The 21,956-nt window shown below is 45.7% G+C and overlaps 1 protein-coding gene across 11 annotated transcripts in view; it reads left to right on the forward strand.

The window, feature by feature from the left end:
- Positions 1-21,956, forward strand: part of CTXN3 (cortexin 3) — a 236,544-nt gene that overhangs the window by 104,596 nt on the left and 109,992 nt on the right. For 5 of the 11 annotated variants that reach the window (XR_011280323.1, XR_011280324.1, XM_069625610.1 and 2 more), the window contains one exon: positions 18,516-18,777. The exons of 5 other annotated variants lie outside the window; for them this stretch is intronic. The gene's annotated coding sequence lies outside the window, so the exon portion shown is untranslated. The remainder of the gene's footprint in view (positions 1-18,515; positions 18,778-21,956) is intronic. One more of the 11 variants, XM_069625611.1, reaches the window with a different exon arrangement.

The following is a 21,956-nucleotide window of genomic DNA, read 5'->3' on the forward strand; positions in this document are numbered from 1 at the left end:
ATGTTATGTTGTTATTATTGTGAAGTGTAATAAAATAAAATATGTAAAAGAGATCAACAAAGATATTGTAACTTCTATGACCAATAATGTCATATATTTTGTAATTATTGATCTTATCAGTAATGTCTTGTCTGATGTCATTAGAAATGCCATCAGTGATGTCATCATTGTGGGTATATGCTGCGCAACAAGGGCTGCATAGCTAATATGCACTTGCTTGAAATGCGAGTGCTGAATTTGAGGGGTTTTGTTGCGTTAAATCTGATCACCTTAACTCTCTCTTAACAAATGTGTTTGCACTGTATTGCAAAGATTTTGTTATACTATAGTTTCCTCAGGGCCCACTAGTTATGCCTTTGGCCGTGGCCACTATACATGTTGCACCAATAGTTTTCTTTTGGGCCCACTAGCCATGGCCAGTGGCCATGACCGAACATGTTGCATAGTTTCTTGTGGACTCATTAGCTATGGCCTTCGGCCCGGGCCTCTGTACGTGTTGCACCAATAGCTTTCTTTTGGGCCCACTAGCCATGTCCACTGGCCATGTCTTTTGTTTTTCTGTTGTCGCCCCGAGTGGGACCAGTATGCCCAGACCTGGGTGCCATGCCTGCTAGGCCTATAGACCCAAGCTACTCCTCCCTGATGAAGACCAACAAGGCCGAAACATGTTTGGGGTTGCATGTGATCTCATGCAGAAGGGATGTGATAAAACAGCTAAGGCTGGACTGCCTCTTTTGGGTGGGACCAAACCTGATTTGCATGTGGTATTTCCCCTATTGTAATGGCTTGACAGGCGAAGAACGATTGTCTGGAGGGTTGCCCAGAGCAATGCCAGAGATTAAGATGAATTCAAAACCTACCAGGCATCACCTCTTTTGTTTTGCTCTAGTTACCCTGAGTGGGACGGGTACGCCCAGATGTGGGTCCCGTGCCTGCTAGGCCTAGAGACCAAAGCTACTTCTCACTGACGAGGCCCAACAAGGCCGAAACATGTTTGGGGATGAATGTGGTCTCATGCAGAAGGGATGTGACAAAGCAGTTTGAGCTGTACTGCCCCTTTTGGGGTGGGACGGAAGGTAAATCCCCTTTTAACGCACACTACAGAGTGAAAACAACCTTTTAGGGAAATAGGCCAGGAGATAGCTTGCAAGGATAACAAGGCTTTAATTGTACAGAATAAAAAAAATCAGCAAAGGACTCTGCTGCTCGAGAGCTCTCTGGTTAGTCCTGGTACAAACAAGAGCTTAAAAGGCCTTGTGGCATCATTTATTTATTTGGATTTATAAAGCGCCCAGCGGTCCTGAGGCATTGTGGCGCTGTTAACAGCACATTCAACTTAGTACAGGTTAGCAGCCAGTAGTTCCATGGTTACAAGGGAACGTGGCGCTGTTAACAGCATATTCAACTTAGTACAGGTTAGCAGCCAGTAGTTCCATGGTTACAATGGAACAGTTGGGAGGAGAGGCAAGCAAGGCAATCGAGAGTTAGTTGAACAACCTTGTTTTCAGTGATTTCCTGAAGGTAGAGTGGGATTGTTCGCTTCTCAGATTGAGCGGTAGCGAGTTCCTTGCTTTGGGGGCTAGAAATTCAAAGCTGGATCCACCAGCTTTCACTCTGTTAAATGCTGGGATTGAGAGTTGGTGTGAGTATTTGTTGTGTTTTGGCCTGTTGGTTGGTGCTTGGTGTATTCTTTCTACTAGGTATGCTGGTGCAGTTTGGGTGATGCATCTGTGTGTGATTGTAAGAGCTTTAAATGTTATGCGTTCTTTGACTGGGAGCCAATGGGCATCCCTTCTTGCCTGGGTGATGTGGTCTCTCTTGGCAATGCTGAGAGCCGCTCTGAGGGCATTGTTTTGTGCTACTTGCAAGCGATTGATGTTATGTGTAGAAGTGCCGAGGAGCAGGATGTTGCAGTAATCTAGTTTTTAACATATTGTGGCTCTGGCAATATCATCACATACAGTACATATCCGCAACATTGATTGACAGTATGATAAACATATGCCTGCTCCCTAGGGGATGCAAGGCTATCATTGGTTAGTACATCGCCATCCGTCTGGCTCCACATGGGGCGGCTGGGCTCGTCTCTGCAGCTGGTTGAAGGTCAGGACACTCGCAAAGTACAATGTTGCTTCTAAACTAGCATGCTAAGCCTACATACTATATCACTGTGGCATGCACCTGGGTGGCTTTGGGAATTGGTGCCAGGGGGAAGGGAGGATAAATTACTGTCACGCTGACCCACTCATTCAGAGCTTCGTTGATACCGCACCTCCCACACTCAAGGTCTCCACCCCGGGTTTGATCTTTAATTTATCCCTATCTGTAACTCGTGTTACAAAGTTTGTATGTTATGCTGGAAGAAAAACGGTTGTGCATGCTTAGATCTTTTATGGACACTTGATTTGTGTTGGGACAGGAGGGTTGCTTGCTTATCAGGGAATGCAGAGGTGTGGGGTTTGGGTCAGTGGCATGGGGCTGACTCTGGCCTGGCTGGGTGGGGGTTAGAGTCCTGCTGGCAGCTTAGTGGTGATGAATGGACGCTGCACGGAGCCTGGTGTTGTCTCACGCTCTTGCAGGGCACATTCCTCTGAACAATACTAAATGATTGCAACAGTAAAGGGACATGGGGGAAGTGAACTTCTGTGAGAACTGGCAGTGTGTATTCGCTCTGCCATGAGGGTGTTGAGCCTAGTGAAATCATTCCATGGAGCTTGGAATGTGCAACGCAGACACACAGGCCTATGTTTTCGCCATGACTACAAAATGGCATTTCCTTCTATCTTTCTATGTGCCTGCTAATGCCATGCATATGTTGGTCGCGCAATATTGCTTTTGCACTGAGTCCCAAAGTGCGGTTCTCTATAGAACACTACACTACCTCGTAGGGGATTCGCCTCACCTGAAAGCGGTTGGGGGGTGGGATATACTAATTTCCATCCCAACATTCCCCCCTTTTGTTACTTCTACAGTAACAAATTCTCCTCCCCTGTATTTATGCTCATTGGCCTTCCTTTCTGCTTCCTCCCATGCCAGCGTTCCTTTTATTGGCATCCCGGCCCTACACACATGTCTTAAGCTTTCTCCTGCTTGTGTGTACTGCTCAGGTGGACATGTCATGTATATGCATCCCCCACGCCCAGCCAGGTCGACCCACACGTCTTTGTAAGTTTTGGGGCAGGGGGGAGGAACAATGGTTGTGTGGTATAGGTTATCTACTATATCTCCAACAGGGATTGGGACCATGTGGTAAATGGGGCGGTCAGTTTGGTCAGTCTGTATTTCTACTTTTGTATTACGAGGTACTTTAGTATTCCCAATAGTAACCATCATCATTGCGCTATTAGGCACAGCTTTGGCACAACACCAGAGACCCAATTGGCATGTGCAGAAGATCACCAGGATAACCACGATGATGGGTACCAACATTTTCACCAATGTTCTGAGCCTCGATGGGACCCATCCGAAGGACATGGTAAACCAATCTTCTTCTTGAACCGCAGCTTCTTTCTTCATGTTTACCCCTAGTTCATGTACTTCTGCAATGCTGTGTGACAATATCCATTTTTCTGTCTCTTCAGAAGGTACGAAAGTGCAACATGTACTCCCGAACATTTTGAAAACATCTCCTTCCATGGCTGTCAGAAGATCCATTACGTACCGGTTCTGCATTGTCATTAGTCCTAGGGCTCTCAGTTCCACTAATGACATTAAACCCCTCTTCACTATCATTAGCCAGCTGGATCAACTCCCACCTCACAATCCAGAGCAATTTTGCATTGGCTCCTGTTTGAATGCTCGGTGCTAGAGATGTGAAAAATGTCTTTGCTGAATTATAGAGCTTATATTCATCAAGTATCTGCGCAAGCAATTCAGACGAGTCTTCTGATAGGTAATTCGAGGATATTTTTTTCCTTCGCAGCTGGTCATAGGTCCCTTTCTCAGAGAGGATGTGAAAGTTTGTTGGTGGCATTATGTGTCATGCTTTGAATGTTGGGGGCACGGTGGGTGCTACAAGCAGGGGTCCCTCACCAGGTGATCTTCTGGTACTACTAGCAGGGCAGAGTGCAGCATAGCTAGTGAACAGTAGCTCATCCAAGAAGGCGGGAGGTGCAAGTGCGCTTGCTGGGCGAAGATCCAGTAATAGTCCATCAGCGCAGCAGTACCTTTCATGAGGTCGGGTATTATGACTGTTCGGTTGCATTGTTCGTTCGACCCGACGGAAACAGTCCCTTCATTGTAAAAACAAAGTTCAGATGATTTTTCTTGGTGTACTTTTACCAGTTTCTCAAGAGCTGCAATCCACGTTAGTTTGGCGATGTGTTCTGCCCATACTTGTGCGCATGTCTGCTCGACGAATGCTGCAATTTTCTTAGGTAACCCTAAAAGTCCTTCGGCCTTGCATGCATTGTTAAATGGGATATCATATCGTGCCTCCTTTATTGTATATATTGGCCTAAGCCCAGTCACTCTGTGAAGAAAACCGCATTGCAAAGTTCCGATCTTAGATCGACTTCGCTGCCATTTTAGGTTTGTCCGCCATTTTGATTTCTATTCTAAAGTGATTCTGTGTTCTAAAATGGTGGACAGTGTTTCCCGCTTGTAACTGAGCCGTCCTGAACCTTGTACGAAAGTTAATGTTCAAACTGTCTGTTGGCCGAATGTTTGGGTTGAGTAAAGAGACCATGTCCCATGTCTGACTTGTAGACAGAGGATTGTCTGCGCCAATATGTCCAATGCGGACATGCATCGACTACAATGTTATATAAATACTGAACGTGGACACTAGCTGAACTGCATTGTATAGGACATGTGTTAAGGCTTATTGTTAAATCCAAGAATACAATGTTGCCATTGTAACTTGTTTCTATGTAAACTGAAGATGATCCACATGCATATAGTTGGTCAAGCCAGAAGTGAACTCGGCACAAACTCTAGACCATGTATTATTAACCTGTAGAGGGGCTGGACATTGTAATTGGAAATGTATAAAATGTGCAACTGTTTAGACGTCCAGTACCTCTCACTTCTCACACCGAAAGGGCTGGTATTCGCTGTGATGTACTGAGGGCCAGATAGCTATCTGATACTTTGTTTCTTTATAAACTGTACAGTTTTAGAATAAAGATCTGTGAATCTTTATAAGCCTGTGTTTGGTGTATTTCCTTTTGGGGTACTCAGCCTCGATATTTCCTTTAGCTTTTACAGCATGTGTTGTCTCTTGCCACTCGTTATTGACATATCTCACCCGTCCATTACTAGATGTGGTTCTTTCAGACAGTTGGTGTTATTGGAGCTGGTTTTGCATTTTTAGGGCTCAGGATCAATGAGTTCTAGATGAACATTGCGTGCCTGGGAAGTGCATTTGATCCCAGATAGCGCAAGATGAATTAGGCATTGGGTCTCTATCATGGGTCCTTCTTGTGGTGCTAAGACCTTGGGTGCACAAGATGCGTGCGGTATTAAGGAACAGATGTAGCAACTCCCATTAGTCGTTAGCCTTCCCATTGCACTCATGTCAGAGTACCAACTGTTCCAGTGTTCAGGATGATGAATATCTTCTACTGCATCTAGTCCTAAACCATGATATGCATCATATTCATGTTAGCGCACTTGCCTTTTCTTTCTTCTATTACGTATTGTGTGCCTTCTCACGATTGTACTCCTGCTGCCAATAACATTTACATTGCTGCTCCCATTACATCGAGTTTTTTGCATGCAGCATTAGTACTTGAAACATTTTATTATCACATACAGTGGCTTGGGAGCCACTACTATTTGCAGTGGTTACATTATACATTGGTTCTGCTTCCATTATAGTGTTTGGTTTTGAGACCTTGGATGGTACACTTTCATTCATCCTTTCATTCGGGTTTGGGCATGGGCCGGAACTTAGCATTCTGACAGGGGAGGAAGTGGGGGTCGGGGTGGATTTAGTTACTGTGGAGCATTTAGGGGTTAAACTAGCAACAGTGGACGGTACTTCAGTTTCATTCAAAAGGGACACAGTGACATTGAAGGGTAATGGGAAGGGAAAAGGGAGAGAGAGATAGAGAGTTTTAATTCACGTATCTGATGCTGTATCAGCAATGCATGTTTTCTTACTTTTAGCACACGCACTTCATATAATCAGCAAGAAGCTACGCAAGTTGAGGTAGTGTTGTTTTCTTCATTTTGGACACTTTGTGTTGCATCCAGTGGGGCCCTGCAAAGGTCTGAGAGGTGTATCCAATATCTCAACCCCTTCACCTTCACTGCTAAGGAGGTGGAAAACACCACTTCGTAGGGCCCATGGAACCTGGGATTGTTCCATATTTGCATGAAACTTCAAACATGGACCAGCGTTCCCAGCAACAATGGTTGTGCGGGTGTGGTGTCAGTTTGTGGGACAGTTGTCATTTGTGCTTCTGTGTGTGGCGGAGCCATTTGTTTTGCGATGCATCTTATCGCACGTATCAGTTCGGACAGATATTGTTTAAACACTTCCCCAGGATTGTTGCTGCTCTGTGAGCATCTGATGCTTGCTCTCCTCACAGGTGATAGGGGTATCTGCATGTGCCTCCCAGTCACTATTCTGTGGGGGGACAGGTGGTAGTTTTTACTGGGCTGTGTGTGCAGATGGAACAGGGCCAGGGGCAGGCAATACACCCAATTCTTTTTTAGGGTGTTACATAGTTTGGAGAGTCTGCTTTTAAGGAGGCCGTTGATCCTTTCTACCATTCCATTTGCTTGTGGGTGGTAAATGGAACTCATGCAATGTTTTATTCCTAAAAGGGTTGTTATATCTTTGAACAGCTCATTGAAAAAATGGGTGCATTGTCTGATTTTAAGACGTCACACACTCCCCAGCAGGGGAAAACCTCTCTGACGAGGGATTTTGCAGCACACTTGGCATCTGTGTGGGCACAAGGACAAGCCTCAACCCACCTCGAGAATGGACACCCCACCACAATCAGATATCATGCCCCATTGGAACGTTCTCCCATGTCTGTGCAGTCAATGTGCAGCCCACGGAAGGGACCTGCAGAGTGGTGCAAAGTCCCTCTCAGGGCTCTTAGTGTCATGCCTGTACTAAAAACCTGGCAGGTTATACATTGGATCATGATTGTTGAGAGGTCTTCCTGTACATTTGGGATAAACCAGTCTTTTGAATGTCTGCTGCAATGTGTTGTTTAGAGGTATGCGATGGGTAATGCAATTGCCCGAACACTGATGCAATAATTCCACTGCCTTTTCTACTTTTCCTGAGCTTTTTTGTCTCCATAAGAGGTCAGTGGGTGACTGTACGCACCCAAGTTTGAGCCATATGTCCTGTTCTTCTGGGGAACTCTACACTGCAGCTAAATTATTTGTGCGATCGGGAGAGCTGTGTATGCTCCTGTGTCTGCATTGGCGCTTACTGTGGTTACAACATAATCAGCAGTTGTGGGCGCTGGGAGATCTGCTGTAGCTTGTGCTGCCGCAACGGCGGCTGCATTTCCCAGCATGATTTCGTCTGTATTGTGTGTATGTGGTGCACGTTTGACGATCGCCCCCACAGAGGGCTCTGCAACGGTGGAAATCAATATGTTCAGCTGGGCGGCATACTGTACTGGTGAGCCATCTGCTCTTCTGAACCCCCTCCTTCTCCACCGTGACAGATCTGCATGCACCGTGGTGGTGAGATAGGCAGAGTCTGAATAGATGGTGGCATAGTACACCTTAGAGGCCTGCAGGGCTTCTATGAGCGCTTCCAGTTCAGCTGCCTGTGCTGAATAATGTGTCCTCATTACCATTGCTAAATATTCTCCCTACTCCAGGCGTGCCACTGTTGCTCCAACATGCCTTTCCCCTGTTTCCTGATCAATTGATGCTGACCCGTCAGCGAAGAGGATCTCTCCCCGTTCTAGGGGGCTATCTTTGGGTTTGGGGATATCGTCATCTTTCCCTTCGTAAGATGCAGTCATGCTGTTGCAAATCTTCGGCTGTGCATGGCTGTGTTAGGAACGTGGCAGGATTTTCTGTTTTGCACCTTTCAACATGGATGTGGGGGCTCAACAGTATTATTTCATATGCTTATGCTCATTGTGTGGTGAGTGTGGACTTTGACCGGTCTAGAATTGTGAAAAGTGAATGCTCCACATTTAATGTTACTGAGCAACCCATAACAATTGTGGAGCTCTTTTCAATTGCAAAGGCTGCTGTTGCAAGAGCTGGTTCGCAGGCAAACTGTCCCTGCATGACAGACTCGAGTGTGCCACTATTATAGGCCAGTGGTTTATGGCCCATTGTGCTTTTCTGTGTGAGTACAGCAGTCATGATTGTACCATTTGTGTGTGAGAAAATGTAAAACTCCTGTGTGTAATCTGGGGTGGCGAGGACAGGTGCAGTCGTAATCACTTCTTTTAAACCATTGAACCTTGCCACCATCTCTAGTGCCCGTTCTATCTTGTAGCTCTCTCTTTGTGCTTCTTTGAGGCCCTGTAGGAGTGGTCTTGTGTATGCTGCATGATCTAGAACCCATGCTCTACAATAGTTGCATAACCCTAGGAATGTGTGCATATCTTTTACTGTGAGTGGTTTGGGAGTGGCACGCACTGCTGCTGCTCTGTCAGGGGTTATTCTTTTTCCGTCCTTAGAAATAGGTTGCCCTAGATAAAACACCTCCAGTTGCCAGTATTGGAGTTTTGCCCTGTCCACTTTGTACCCTTTGCTTGCTAGCAGCTGCAGTAATGCAATAGAGTCCCTTTGACAGCCTTGCTCACTGTCACTACAGACCAGTAGGTCATCTACATATTGAATTATCATCATGGGTACTTGGATGTTCCGTAGGTCTTCATGTAATATCCTACTAAAGATGCAGGGACTTTCGCAGTACCCCTGGGGTAAGTGACGATGTTCCTATCCTTTTCCACCCAGGGTGAAGGCTGTAAGGTACTTTGACTGGGTGAAGAGGTACTGAGAAGAATGCATTCTTCAAATCCACCACAGTGAAATGGGTAGCTTTTTTAGGGATGCTGCACAAAATGAATGCCGGGTTAGGGACAAATGGAAACTCTTTCTGTACTATGTCATTAATCCTGGATCATCCTCTAACTGCCCCTGTTGCCTTTTTAATAGGGTATATAGGTGTATTGCATGATGAGGTGGAGGGTACTATGATACCTTGGTGCAACAGGGCCTGCAATGTTTCTTGAATCCCTTTCTCCACCTCCGTGGACAGCGGGTACTGTTTCAGCATCTGAAATATTGCTCCTGGTTTAAGTGTGATTTTTACAGTGGTCACCTCTTTCAGAATCCCTACATCGTGTGGGTTTGTTGTCCATAAATGTGTGGGGACGTATTGCAAGTCAGCCTGGCTGAATGGGGGTTGAGCCACTAGAGCCATCAGGGGGCTTTGAACTTTCCTATATTACACCATGATCACACAGGGTATACAGATCTCGAGGATGATTTCCCCATCATTATTATTATCCTCGATAATTCATCGGACAATTGTCGCAGGGGCACATTGGTATTAATGCAGAGTACAGTGCGTGATTGGCCCCCATGAGGATCAGTACCCAGCACTACAATCCTTTTTGCAGACAACACCAGGCCTTCCAAATCTAATGACAGGATTGTGCCAGCCAGCAACCAGCTCGGGGAGTACTACAGGTCAAACAATTAAGTCAGTGGGTACTCTCCACTCCTTTCTGGTGATCTGGGGGACCGCTCGGGTGAGTACCTTGCTGCCATAAACAAACATGTCAGGGTTGGCAGGGATACCCCTCACTGAGTATGTATCACCAGCATTACTCTTAGGGAGCACATGCCAGGTGTGGCACAGACGATACCTCTGTCTGTAAATTAAATCGTCATGTTCAACTTGCTGAACAGATCCCTACCGAGTAAGTTGACAGGAGAACTCTGAGTAAAGGAGGGGGGCTCGTACAACATTCCCTCCCACCTTGAAGTCTAGATCTTTTGTCTAAGGAACCGTTAAAACAGCCCCAGAGAACCCATGCGTGTCAAGAATTATTCCTGATAGTGGGAAGTTGCCTTCACTGATGCACAACGTCTCTGCTCCTGAGTCCACCATAAAGATGAATTGGTTATTCCCTATCTCTGTCCCCACAAACGGTTCCTCTTCTGGATTTAGGGTCATTGACAGGACTGGACATGCAAGCACTCTCTTTGGGCTGTCCTAGTCAGTGTATGTTTTATTTGTACGCGGGGCCACCGCACGTGACCGTAGCCCCGCCTTTCTGAGCTCCGCCCCACGCATCGCCCTTCAGTCCTTTTCTCCACACGGTCAGGGTCGGATGCACTTGCATCACATGGAATATTTTTCTTTTTGTTCCCTTGTCCTTCATTCCTACTCCCGATCCACTGTCATCTTTCTTCCTTCTATGCCGGAGCATCAGGGATTTGTGTCCTGTTCATCGTGCAAACATTGTTTCGCAAGGGCGGATCCCCACTCTTTGCCTGGAGTGCTTAGGCCCGGAACATGGTTGGGACTAGTGCTTCTACTGCGACTCCCTCTCTGTCCGGACAATACAAGGTCGGCTTGTCAGGTGGGAGGAGGTGTTTCAACGTGTTCCTTCACCACATTTACAGCAGTTCATTGAAGAAAAAAGGAAACGGCTGGTAAGTTTGTTCCTTTTTAAGGCACCCCAGCCAGGGGAATCCTTCTGGGTCCGGGAGGGGCTCAAGCAGCTCTATTACCAGGGATCTCCCTGAGGTGTCCCGAAAGGTATCTAACTGGTGCCACATGATTTCCTCCGAAAACCCTTGCAAAGGGGCTGCCAAAACCGGATCTTCATCCGTGGTTTGCCTTTTGGGGGCTAAAGTTAGGTGCAGTACTTCTGGGGCTGTTGTCACCGGGGTCAGCCCTGAGGTTTCCACATCTGGAACTAATGTACTGAGTCTCAGCCCAAGGTCCCTCTCAAGGTGACTAAACAAAGGGTTATCGCTGAGGTTCCCCTTCTTAGGGCTATATTTAAGACCAGCTGGATTCAGGGGCCCCCTGTGAGGGTTCTGGTTTCAGGGGGTTACTATATGCCTTCCCACACTCAGACATGTAGGGAAACCAATCCGGATGAAAGGGCAAAGAAGCTGGTTAAGCACCTTAAGTCTTCGAGTACCGGCTCCGCCGACTTACCTTCACTTGGGGCTAATTCATCAGCAGTCTCTAAGGTGTCTCAGAAACACTCTAGATCTGCTAGCACCAGCTCTGCCGAGGTTCCTTGTCATAAGGCTAAAATGGAACATAAGACCCCTCACTCCCCTGTGGTGACCACAGCCTCACTTACACCTGTGACACAGTTCGCCTCAGGGGTTAACAAAATGGCACACCAACCCCTGCGATTCACAGTGGCCATTTTGACTACCTCTCTTACACCAATGTTCAGCACGGCTGGTACTGAGGGGCCTGTTTTTGGGGCAGAGCAGCCTTTTCCATGTTGTGTGGGTAATTAGAACCCGTTCCACCATCCAATGGATTGGCGTGCTCGGGCTCTGCTGCTGCAGTCTTGCTCCGTCCTATTGCTCCTTTGATTTACGTGGACCCAGTTGGTGGAGGGCCATACTGGCAACCACCCTCTTTGTGATCCTGGGGGTATGCCCCTTCCGAGTAGCCTCTACCAGCTCCAGCACCTAGATCTTCGTCTGAGGATGCATTTTTTGGCAAGTTTCAGACACTTATGCATTCTGATCCCATGAAGGCGTACTTTAAGGATTTATTTGAGGAAATGTATCCTAAGCCGCGTGAGCCGGCCCCTGCTCTGGCAATCACTATGCAGGTCCTGGTAGTGCCACCTCCTACACCACTTCCTGTGGGGCCTCCTCCTCCACTGCCTCCTCTGCCTCCACTTTCCTCTGTGGAAAAGACTTGTGTTGCGCATTCAACCGTGCCTTTGGTGCCTGAGGCGGCACATGCAGCGGATCAGACTTTTGCTCTCGCCTCATTGGATGAGGTCAAGGCAGAGCAGGACAGCGATTACCCACCCTGCTCTATTAGAGGCTTTCACGAATGGGTTGTGGATATGATGGCATTGCTAGACATGCCAATACCTGAGCCCCCGGCTCTACAAGAAGGGGTACTTTCTGGAGCCTTTACTCTGCCGACACAGGAGCGCACTGGCCTGTTCCTTTAGAGGGACATCCTGGCCGAGGGCTGTAAGCTCTGGGAAAAACCTCATTCTGGGCAACACCTAAACAAGAAAATTGATGCTCGCTACAAGCTACATGCATCTGAGGATATTTCCTTGTCTACATGTCCACTCTTGTCTGCATGTTCAGGGTGCAAAGTGCATTTAACATGGACACTTTCATCACTTAAAGCAGCCCCACGTGTACTCTGGGTTGCGGCTGCTATTCACTGGGTTACCTTGCACGTGCTGACTCACTAGGAGTGGCAGGGTGTGGCAGGCAAGCCAGGCCTAGTGGGTGTGCCCACGCTCACAGCTATATAAGCTGCTTCAATCCACGAGGCAGACGCTTCGTGTTAGTCTGCACATCCATGTAGCGCAATGCTCACCGCCGCCTGGGATCTGAACTTACCTTGGAAATCCTGCTTCCTACCTCCATACTTACCATCGGGGGAATCAGCTCTCACCTGTGCACGTCTTCTTCCCATCTTCCGGAGCACCGAACTGTTCATCTTGGCACCGCAGCTCACCTTCAAACCTTCCGGAGCACCATACTCTTCATATTGACACTACCGCTCACCTTCACGACTTCGGGGACGCTGAATTCTTCTTCTTGACACCGCAGCACTATGCGCTGCGTCCGCGACCGCAGCACCTGCAAGAAAAAAGCAAGGTCAGACATTAAAAAGACTTTGAGTTTAAGGTCACGCTCCCATACCATCTCGCGCTTTCCCTTAAACCATCACTCATCTGTTGTCGGACATTGCGGTTTCATCTATCTTCCTCCCGGCCGCGTTCTGCACCTCCACAGCTGCTGTTGAGCCGCAATTCCATCTATTGGGAAGAAATCAGAAGAGAAAACGTTATTCAGGAAATAACAACAAAATCAAGAGCAATAATACAAAACAGAAAGCGGAATGGGGAAAAAACAGAAAGAGGGAACGGCAAGAGACATTGAGAACCAATCAAGAGAAGAATAGTCGCAGCTGGACTGGACTGTTACTCACCAGGGATCAGTGAAGGAACTAGATCCCATCAACAAGCGCCTATGCCAGAAGCAAAGCAGCATGACGGAGAGCTCACCATCCATAAATACCAGGTGAGCCTCATGGGCCGGTACATGCCCACAGAAATCACACTGTGGGTAGAAGGGTTTGAGAGGTACCATAGTCACCGAGCAGCGCACTCACCTTTTCTCATATCCACGCAGGAGCAGAGTCACCAATTGTCGCAGTCCACAGCCTATCCGCAGTGGGAGAGATTCGACGGGGGTGATCACATTCCTGGGAGGGCTGCAACCGTGCCCCAACGCCTCCGCAGAGACCAGGTGAGCGTAAAAGAACGCAAAGCCTCAACAACTCTCTACCTGGTCGTTATGGAAACTTCTGAGACAGACCAATTGATCCAATTACTAGGGGAATTACGGGCTAAAGTACATGCTTCAAGGCAGGAGACCTGTGCATTAAGGAGGGATCTTATTGTAACTCGAGAAAGAACTGGTGAGTTGGCAAGAAAGATGATACAGGCACATGCAGGACAGGTTCCCTTGCCTGGGATAGCCCACTCTTCCATGTCACAGCAATCAGCACCGGTTCAGGTGGTTCTTCCAGGGGCAGTGCAGTGCCTCTAGCCCCGCCCAAAAGTTTCTTTGGTGATCCAAACAGGTTCGCCATATTCATGAACAAACGCCGCCTTTATTTCTTATGCAGACCAGGAGCCTTTCCTAATGATCAAGGCAAAGTTGCATTCGTACTCTCATATCTAGGAGGCAATGCAGCAGACTGGTCAATAACATTGGTAAAGCAAGAGGATCGTTTACTTCAGAACTTTGGGGATTTTCAGCATGAGATGGCGAAATGATTTGCCCAACATACACAAGGACAAGCTCTGGACAATGAATTGTTGTCACTTAGACGATAGGGAAACCAAGATCGGTTGACCTACATTGCGACCTTCAATTGTCTCATAGCCCAAACCAACTGGCCGAGGAAAAGAGAACTACACTGACCAAGATTTGGCTATCCAAATAGGCCTTCCTCTCCACCAGAAGTGGAAATCTGAAAACGTCACTGCAGTGGATGGTTCCCAACTATCATCTGGGCTGGTGACACAGAGAAAGTCAAGCTTCTGTTGCAGGATGGACATCAAGAGGACATTGCCTTTGATCTCATCAGTGCTCCTCAGTTCCAGATGATATTGGGAATGCCTTGGCTGGAGACACATAACCCTAGGATCGACTGGCAAAAACGAGTTCTGACCTTTCCTCAAGACTGTGCCGACACCTGTTACAACAAAGACATCATTAACCTGAAACCAAAGAATGGAATCGTGCTAGGCCTCACTGGCTCTTTACCACTTGAAAACCAGGACTACCAGGATGTCTTCCAAAAGGAGCAAGCCAACATTCTACCCACGCACAGACCCTACAATTGCCAAATAGACCTTGTGCCCAGAGCCCAAATTCCCTGCAGCCAAATTTACGCTTTAACAGAGCAGGAAAATCAACATCTTAGAACTTACCTGGGTCAGTATTTGGCAAATGTCTTTATCCGCCCATCCAAGTCCCCTGCTTCATCGCCCCTTTTCTTCATGCCAAAGAAGGACCAGGACTTAAGAACCTGTATTGACTACAGAGTAATCAATCAGATCACAGTTAAAAAACGATACCCCTTACCACTTGTACCAGAGCTCCTGGATCAGGTGAAACACGCTCAGATTTACACAAAGTTGGATTTACGAAGGGCCTACCATCTTGTAAGAGTCCAAAAAGGAGACGGGTAGAAGACAGACTTCCGTACAAAGTATGGCCTCTTCAAATATCAGGTCATGCCCTTCGGGTTATGTAACGCCCCCGCGGCGTTCCAATTCTTCATGAATGACGTACTCTGTGAATTATCGGATGTTTGTGCACTTGTCTACATAGATGACATTCTCATCTACTCAAATTCCAAGGAAGAACATGTCAGTCCCGTCCGGGCAGTCTTAGAGAAGCTTCGACAACACCAGTTGTATGCCAAGCTGGAAAAATGTTTCTTCCATGTAACCAAGGTCGAATTTCTCAGTTTCATGCTCACACCACAGGGCGTAGATATGGACACACGAAAAGTGGACGCGATCCTCCAATGGCCCTCACCAACATCCACAAAAGGAGTACAAAGTGTGCTCGGATTCGCCAATTTCTATCGTCGATTTATCCCTAGGTTTACGCAAATTGTACACCCTATTACCTCCCTGCTGAGAAAGAAACAGAAATTCCATTGGTCCACAGAAGCTGAGGAAGCCTTCCGGAAACTGAAACTAGCATTTACCACAGCACCAGTTCGCAAACACCCTCGACCAGACCTGCCATACGTGGTTGAAACAGATGCTTCAAATATGGCGATGGGAGCGGTATTGTCCCAACGGGGCACAAAAAGAGGACAGTTACATCCCATCGCATTCTGGTCCCGCACATTTTCTGCCCCCGAATTAAACTACGCGATCACAGACAGGGAATTACTGTCGATTAAGGCAGCATTCAAGGCATGGAGACACTATCTTCTTGGGGCAAGACACATGGTCACCGTCATCACAGACCATCGTAGCTTACAATACTTAAAGACTGCCAAAGCCCAGTCCTCGCGCCAACTTCATTGGGCTCTCTTTTTCACAGAATACGACTTTATTATCATCTACAGACCAGGAGCACAGAATGGAAAGGCAGACGCACTATCACGCATGAGTGAAGAAAAAGAGACTTTTACAACAGCTGATCCCGTGGCCATCATTCCCGAAGAACGAATCCAAACCAAGATCGTCAGCACCACATGTGTAGATGATTTAACAACCAGTTTGCAGTCCCAGATGACTCAGTCTACACAGTAGGAATGGCTTTTAAAGGGAGACCAATAGACCATCGAAAACAATCTACCATATTTTTAAGGACGCTTATATATCCAGGACAAGAAACTACAGAACCAAATCATTACAAACTATCATGATTCATTAATAAAAGGACATCCAGCAATAGCCAAACTAGGCTAAAATAAAGCAAAACTACTGGTGGACAACTAAGAGAAAAGATATTGCCCAGTTTATTGCAACTTGTGGTGTTTGCGCACAACATAAGGCTCGGAAGCAAAACCCTGCTGGTTTACTGCATCCCTTGATGATACCACCAGCACCTTAGCATACTCTGTCAATTGACTTTATCACGGATCTTCTCCCCTGCAATGGTTATACCACCATCTTGGTTATTGTGGATTTATTCTCCAAAATGGCCCATTTCATCCCTCTGAAAGGACTCCCAACTGCATTGACTATCGCTACTGTGTTTTTAGAACAAATCATCCGATTACATGGATTCCCATCGATATTAACATCAGATCGCAGAACTCAATTTGTTTCCGCCATTTTGGAGAAGGTGCTCTGCAATCACCAAGATTGACCTCCGGTTGTCCACAAGCCATCACCCTCAAACTGATGGGCAAACCGAACAAACTAATCAGACGTTGGAGCAGTATTTAAGGTGTATGCTGCAGCACTCCGAGAAAAGAAGGCATCCACGGATGTCAGTGTTTGATCCACTTAATACTTTGGAAAGGCCAGCTATAAACACCTTGCATAAAACCATCACCGAGGTTCTTGCGGAAGCAACAGAACATTTGATTAACACTATGTGGGCCTCGCCATCAGTTTTTTGCAGAAATGTCTTTCTTGACCTGAGCTCCCGGGCTGATGCCCAATTTAGCCAGGCAGTTCTTAAGAATTTGTTTCAATAAGGGAAATTTCCATTCACCCGTAATACCTATGGTCAGTGCTTGGGAATCTCCCACAAATATGGAGGAAAGGGGACGGGACATAGGAGTATGACAAAGTTACTCACTGTAGTGACTACTTTACTCCTAATCCATTCCTCTATATGCCCGCCCACCGTCCCCTCTAATAAGTATCCTCTATTATTGCTAAATGGTCCTGGCGATAGAAAAGGAATAAACAGCGATGCACGGGGAGGAGCTCAGGGAGGATGGGCTACGGTCACGTGTGGTGGCCCCACGTAAAAATAAAAGAAGGACAAACAAGTAAATGTTTTGATACTTTAAAGTGCTCCAGTCCCGCCCTGCAGGATGGAATTTCCTACAAGTATGAAGGAAAGGGGACTTTGGACTAGGAGTAAAAATGTCACTGCAGTGAGTAACTCTGTCAGTATTCCTCGTCCCCTCTTTGGGACCCTACATTCTCGTATCCCAAACTGTCTGTTTCCTCATCCCGCTCTATGTGGATGGTTCTTATGGGCACATTGTCTATTCTGAACAGGAAGTCACCTGACTTCCATTCATCCCTGGGTGGCTGTTGGGTTGCCCCCGCCGGCAACATTAGAGTCCCTGCCACCCTCTTTGCCTCAGATGCTGCCCATAATCTTGCACGTTTGGTGCGTGTGGAGGCTAGGGCTACTTCTATGTCTCTTGCGCTCACACCTGTGTGGGCCGATACCTCAGGGGGTGAGACGTATGGTGGGGGTGGGGCTGTACCTGCTGTGGCCACCATAGTGCCCACCGACACATGTCAGTGTAAAAGTATATTTCACATAATGCCGCCTGATAACGAACATTGGCCTAAGCACATTCGCATCGCACTGAAAATCGCATTTGAATGAACCTGAATAAGGCTGACTACGCTGCCATTTTAAAGTCATGCGCCATTTTGATTAGCTCCTGCTTACTGTCTTATGTTAAACGCAGAAAAAAATGAACTTTGTACTGTGTCAACGTAGATAAACATGTTGAGGCTGCCGAAAGTGGATTGTTTGTCCTGCACTAAGAAACCTTGGAGCTAAACTAGAGTTGAAGTGAACAGTAATTAAGATGTTGTCTATATCAATAGCTGTTGATCACGGAAAAAACATCCAAAGGGTACAATTTGAAGATAGGTATCAATGGAATTTATTAAACCTGATACATTTTTAATATGACTTAAATCATGATTTAATCTGCACTTACTGCGAAAATTTACATAGCAGAAAAAAACTTTTAAGAACACATCTATAAAATAAAATCCATGCTATTCAAACGTGCACCCATTCATCCACAAACATCCGTTAGTCATCAATTCACTCATCCAAAACACCAATGAGTATAAAATGTAAAATCTATAAAAAATCATGACATATAATTCAGCAAATAGATTATTTATAGAAAAAATGTGAAATCAATATGCATAGCCACAATAGATAATAAAGGTGGCCAAGAAGTTGAGATGGGTCCCCAGAGTCTTCAACCACAACCTCATCACAAGTTTCTTCATACTGCGAGGCGTTGGGAGCCAGATAGCTATCTGACCAATGAACTGTACATGTACTTTTGAACTCATGACTGGCGTATTTCATTTTTGTGGTATTAAGCCTCAATATTCATTTTGTTCTTTCAGATGGCGCCTGAATAGAGACCCTCTAGATTGATGTCACATCGCTAGACAAAGACGAGGCTACCGGACTGGTATCAGAGAGTGAAGGGGCCCCTGCAAAGTGAGACGCGATTCCTCCGCAGTACTGCACGACCCTATCCCTGGACGGTGAGCATCGTTTAGGAGGGCATCTTGACGTGGGTCCCCATATCGAGGCCTGTTTATCGAAATTACCAGCCACAACGATCCTTTAAAATCCAATCGGATCCCTTTGTTTTGAAATCAGGTGAGTCATGCACCGATTCCTAAGAATCCTGATATTGGTTGCAGCTTTGTAATTGCAAATGCAAACGACACCAGGTAACACCAGTGATCTGATATGCCTGGGAAATTGTCATCCTGTTTCAGAGTATTATTCCGCAGAGATAGACAATCTTTGGGACAAGGCCAACCGGCGCCACTCGATGGGTCGCCAGCTTATTTAATATATTATAAGTACGGCCTAGGAGTTATCGTATTTAATGATATTTGGCACGGACAGACTATACATGTTTCCGAACTTCAGTGGCCAGTCTATGGTAGTTTTGAAATTGCCCACCTAGAGCATTTAGAATCTGTATTGTTGAGGAAAAAGGCTAGGCCTGCAGCATTTGATGCATAAAGATTGAAGAAGGGAAGCTATGAAGCAACTCAGAAGTAAAGAAAAGCATGCATGTAGACACATGACGAATGCTGAGAAAGTACCATTTCATGATCAGCAGAGACAGTCAGAATCTATTAGGGGTATGGATAGGGCTTTCCAACTTGATGTGCAAATGATATATCCATTTTAGGATTTTCATACGTCAGATGAGTTAATTAATACAATATTCCCAAACAGACTATTTTGATAGAACGGATGGGAACGAATTTAGCTGACATATGGAGTGATTTGATGGACATGAATGTCCCACAGGGGTTGAGGGATTTGAATGTCCTTGTCCGCTCAAGGGACACTGTGGAGAAAGTATGAGCATGTAGAGAAGGTATTTGAGTTTAAGAGGGAGCTAGATCGGTTACAGAAAGATGAAATGGATGGGAAGCTTCATATGTGCAGAAACGATTTCTTTCTCCATTCAAACCAATGACTGAAGAAATGCGCATTTGCACAAGAGATGCTCTTAGATGGATTTCGTATGTTTCAATTTCTCCCATTGAAGTGCACGACACGTTTAGTCAGTATGCTCCGGCAAGGCAAAGGAAAGTGTTACAGGTGATGGTAGAGTATCTACACAATTAATTTATGAAGAGAAAGGTTTGTTGTCGCGCAGATTTAATGGTCATTTATAAGAGAGCATTTTCGCCCGATACTGCTTTGACTACTTTGTAACTTGATTTAGCCTTTTTGCTTAATAGACATTCAGATTTGCCTACTTTACAATTGCCGATGAGGGAGGCTCCTCCGACATTTGTTCCGAAAGTAGAAATTCCAGATAATGCCACAGCAGGAACACCTGCCACTACTATTAAAGCACATTATGTCTCACAGTTCGTTCATGTCCCATTTTCTAGACAAGAAGTGAATACCATTAGACAATTCCAGATATTAGGAAGAATTAAACAGGATTTTATAAAGAAATTGAATCTGTTTTGCATTCATCAGTTTTCACGCTGGGTGATATAGATGTGTTGTTTCCCGTGATCCTACCTGCTGATTTATGGACGCAGATTAGAACTGTAGATGATCAGGCATGGATGGGTGATACATCGGATGCTTTAGTACGAACAGATGGGGAAGTTAATGCTGGTAAGAAACCGCCACAAGTGATACTGATGTTGCCAGACAAAATAGTGACTAAATTAAAAACTCTGGTTCCTGATAAAAGAATCATATGGGATAAATTTACAGCTTGCATACAACTGAAGTCAGAGGGTGAAACTGAGTATTTTCATAGGTTCTAGCAAGTGTTTTCAGATTTTAGTGGTCAAGACTCAAGTACAGAGTCAAGAAAAAGGTTGTTTGTAGACAAGTTTGTGCGTGGATTCTTGCCTGAAATCCAATCACAGATTATGACTTGAGAGTGCTTGGCAAGCGAAATCACAATCTACAGTATTACATATGTGTCAGTACTATGAGAATAGGGTTAATACAGAGAAGGAGAAGGTGGAAAAGAGGAGGGGAGACTTGAAAACTAGAGTGCTATTGCAGCAAATGGCTAGAGAAGCTAGAGGTGGGAATACACAGTTTAGAGGCCAGTTTACACCACAGGGAAGCGCACAACTGGGTCCTGTACACATGAACCAATGTGCATATTGTAGACAGGAAGGTCATTGGCAAGCACAATGCCCGATCCTGCAGCAGAGATCGAATAGCACATATGGCGCCATGGGTAGATGATGCAGAGGCCGTCCTGGGATAGGGGGTCCTGGTAGAAGTCAGTTTGCACAGAATCAACAGGCTCCTTCACATGATAATCAGCAACAAAGTATTAATAGTGGGAACATTTTCGATAATCCTTCGACTGTCTTTTTTTCTGAGAATCTTACATTTGACGATATACTGTTCTGTTAGGACAGCCCGAAGCAGAGTCTGGAACTGGTACCTATTCCCATTGATCAGAAAGGGCCCTACATTGAAATGAAGGTGGGGAATAGGGAGCATCTATTTTTGATAGATACAGGAGCACAGAAGTGTTCTATTGATCATTCACAGGTTCCAGATATTCCACTGTCAGGGCAGAACAGCATTTCTGTAGGGTTCTCTGGTACGCCAGTGGTAAATCCGGTCTCTCGGCCGGTATCAATTTCACTGGGACCATTCACTGATTCTTATCCATTTCTTTTGACGACAAATTGTGGCAAAAATGTGTTGGGATTAAATTTATTAAAGAAGTTGAATGCTGTGATTTACTGTTCCCCGGATGGAATGCATTTAATGATTTCGCCTCAACAAACTTCTGTTCCACAATTTTTGTCTAGGCCTTTATCAACTGAATTGAATAGGGTTCTGACATGTCTATGGGCAGTTAATGATAATGATATTGGCATTTTACAAATTGAACAAGTTACAAATGTGTTGAAACCAGGTGTTCCACAATATAAGATTTCGGTTGAAGGTGAACAGGCTTTGAAGAGTATTATTTCTGATATTGATAATTGCAGGAGTGTGTGTAATAGTCAGATTCTACAAGTTTATAAGAAAGGGGATAATGCGATTTCCTTTTGTTTCATTAATGACTTGCACGCCATTAATAAGGTTGTTGCTCCCCAGTTTCCGATTGTACCTGATGTTTCTACAATATTGACTATGATTCCAGCCTCGGCTATGCATTTTAGTGTTGTGTATTTGAAAAACGCGTTTTTCAGTACATGTTGAAAGCAGATATTTGTTCGCATTCACCCTAGGGGAGACGCTCATTTACATTTACTTGTGTGCCACAAGTGTACACTGAGAGTCCAAGCATCTATAGTAGTGCGTTGAAAGAA

Source organism: Ambystoma mexicanum, chromosome 6p (genome assembly GCF_040938575.1).
Source record: "Ambystoma mexicanum isolate Mex_15411 chromosome 6p, UKY_AmexF1_1, whole genome shotgun sequence".
Taxonomy (NCBI): Eukaryota; Metazoa; Chordata; class Amphibia; order Caudata; family Ambystomatidae; genus Ambystoma; species Ambystoma mexicanum.